Source organism: Pteropus vampyrus, unplaced genomic scaffold (genome assembly GCF_000151845.1).
Source record: "Pteropus vampyrus isolate Shadow unplaced genomic scaffold, Pvam_2.0 Scaffold22, whole genome shotgun sequence".
Classification (NCBI taxonomy): Eukaryota; Metazoa; Chordata; class Mammalia; order Chiroptera; family Pteropodidae; genus Pteropus; species Pteropus vampyrus.
The window spans coordinates 1,373,831-1,376,957 of record NW_011888803.1 but is presented as its reverse complement, the minus strand read 5'-3'; the positions used below and the strand labels follow the sequence as shown (position 1 = coordinate 1,376,957).

Genomic DNA, 3,127 nt, shown 5'->3' with positions numbered 1-3,127 from the left:
CTATTCTGAAATCCCCATAATCAGGCCCAGTCACTGAGACCTTCAATGGTCTTTCAGATGTGAGGTGCTCTCCCAATCCACATAGATGCAGCTGCAACTCGAGGCCCTAAGGCCGGGTAAGAGTGGTTTTCTCCCAGCTTACCCCCAGGAGGATACCACTTTCTATCCTTAACCTTCCATGCATCGTACAACATTCCATACCAGAAGCGAGGCTCTGACAGCTTAAGGGCATCGGTATGAATCAATTCATTCACCCACTCAGCAAGTATTTCTTGAACATCGACTCTTGCCAGGGGCCATGTTAGGTTCTGGGAATTCAATGGAAAGTAAAATAGTCACCACTTCTGCCTTCATGAAACATACAGTGTAGTGGGGAAGACAGATGTTGTTAATCAAATAATTGTAATTATAAACTGCAATAAATGCGAGGAAAGAAAAGCACCGAGAGTTATGAGAATACTTCTGAGGAGCTGATCCAGGTGGTGTGCAGTGTCAGAATCACAATGCGGTCCTGGCTTCTGAGAAGCACCCGAGCTCCCAAGCCCACAGGAACCACGCAGGCCTCTTCTCTGCTGCCCGGGGCTTGTTGCTTGGGCTCTCTCTGAACTCTCACCCTGACAGTGACCACCTTACCTGAATGGGCTATATGTAGCCAGCTATATGTAGCACAGGACACCCACCTATGACGCCCGATTACTTCCCCTTTTGCAAACTGTCCCATCTGCTTTGTAGCTTATGATTTTCTAGTTGTCACTGCAATGGCCCAATTCTGCCATACCCCCACGCTCAGCCTTTCACTTCTCTGCATAATAAAGTACAGCAGGTACAGAAAAAAATGCGAACCCTAAATTCTAAATTTGAATGCTCCTACCTCCTTCCCCGATTTCTGAGCCTGCCCTAGATTTCAGGTCTGCTTTTATGGAGTTTCCTCCTAGACCTATGTCATCTCACAATTCAGAAAGGCTCTGGATTTCATTACTGGATGGTGCTATGTCAACAAAAACCTGTGGTTCCTTTTCATGCCTCTCAGTGCTGGAAGGGCTTAAATAGCATTTGTCAGCACATAGGCTCTGCTTGACTCCGGTGGCCCTTGACAAAGATTCCTTGATCAAACTTTGGCAATGCTCCTCAGAGCCTTCTTCTCTACTAGGCCTGTGAACCTTTGCCTATAAAGACTTGAACAAACACTAACATAGTTTGAGGCTGTGAACCTAGGATAACTCTAGCTCCCCTTAAAGTGCCTGCCTGAGAAAACTCAAGGCTGTCAAAGGAATGTACTGTTTGTTTCAGCCAACGCCTAAAGATAGGCCCCTGTCTCTCAGCCTCTGAGGGAGGACAGAAGTCTAAATTCAATAAGTGCCAGTTAACCCAGATGGATTTCACATGGACCAATCCCCTGTTCTTGATTTTTATAAGTTTTCACGTCCCTGATTCTGTCAAACCCTGGCTCAGACCCCTTCCTATGCCCTCATTTTCTTTTTAAAACTCCCCAGTCATTTCTGTACAAGTCGAGTTCAGTTTGCGTTGGACTCTTCTCCTTATTGTTTCCCTACTGAACCAGTGTATTACTGATTAAAATCCATCCTTATCACTTTAACTAGTGTCTAACTTTCCCTTTGACACCTTGAAACTGAGACCAGGCTACTCTCACCTTGCTCAGAGCTGTACCTAGAAATGTGCAAAGCATTTTTAGTTACCCAGAAAAATGAGTTTCTGTTATATGCAGGATAAACGTCCAGTGTGTTCATTTGCTAAGGCTGCCATAACAAAATACCACAGACTAGGCGGCTTAATAAGAGAAACTAATTTTCTCACAGTTTTGGAGGCTAGAAGTCCAAGATCAAATGTCTGAAGGTTTGGTTTCTTCTTAAGCCTCTCTCTTTGGTTTGCAGATGGCCACCTTCTTGCTGTATCCTCAGAAGGCGGTCTCTGGTTCTGTTGTCTGTGTCCTAATCCCTTTTTATAAGGACATCGGTCATATTAGATTAGGGCCCACCTTAAAGACCTGATTTTAACTTAATTACTTTTTTACTTATTTATTTATTTTTAGGCGAGGCAACCCTTGGTTGACCTCACAGATTGCAAAGACCTTGTCAGTTTATAATCCCTTATTTTTTTATTTTTATTTTTTACGCCTACAGCACCTGGTCTTCCTAGGTGGTCTCCCATCCAAATACTAACCAGGCCCGACCCTGCTTAGCTTCCGAGAACAGATGTGATTGGGCTTGTTCAGGGTGGCATGGCTGTAGACAACTTAATTACCTTTTTAAAGTCTCTATCTTTGAATAGAGTTATATTTGGAGGTAATGGGGATTCAGATTTCAACATGCAAGTTTTCTGGGGGGGATTCAATTCAGCCCCAAACACTCAATTTTCTCAGAAATATTTATTCAAAAAAAACACAGATATTATAGGAAGGGAAACAGAAAGGTTCTGAAATATCATCTCTTCTAAAACAGCCAATCCAGGGAAGAGTCTCACTTTTGGATGTGAGAACAAGATTGGGAGCGAAATCTAACTACTCAAAGGAGTAATAAGTTTTTGCATATTCATTTTCCCCCATACCTATAACTAGCTCTGAATTTTCATGTTAAAATATCAAACAAACCCAATTTTCATAACGATTCACAGTGTGACCATACCAAGATAGAAGAAACAGAAACCTTCTTCGAGTTTCATGTAAACTGATTAACAAATCATGCATCTAGCTTGTGTTGCTGAAAAGCTTTGAGTCTGATAAGCACTTCTATTTTCTGGATGCAAGCATTCATTTGAAGAACACAGTGGATCTAATACTGTTGCAAGAAAATACTGGATTGCATTGGTTTCCTTGGCCTGCATATTTTAGGAGTACAAACTTCATATGAAAGATCAAAACTTTTCAGAAAACAATTTCTTGAGTCTGGAAAAAAAATTTCAACCCAAGCATATGTCAAATGAAGAGTTAGGTAACATACTGTGTTTGTAAATCTCTCAGGAGCTCAGTTGTCTTAAGAAAGATGCAGTTATATTATGGAGCAAGTCTGCTTCAGTGAGGTGTTTGCAATTACTTCAATTTTCTGTTTTTATGGAATTGGTGGCAAGTGAAATTTTCATTAAAGTAATTAAAATACCACTTTCCTTAGAA

General features: G+C 41.5%; 1 protein-coding gene and 1 pseudogene across 1 annotated transcript in view; both read right to left on the bottom strand.

Moving 5' to 3' along the window:
* ST6GALNAC5 (ST6 N-acetylgalactosaminide alpha-2,6-sialyltransferase 5) overlaps nucleotides 1–3,127 on the bottom strand; it is a 161,385-nt gene that overhangs the window by 38,240 nt on the left and 120,018 nt on the right. The gene's annotated exons all lie outside the window — the stretch shown is intronic.
* LOC111736888 lies at nucleotides 2,133–2,251 on the bottom strand (annotated as a pseudogene).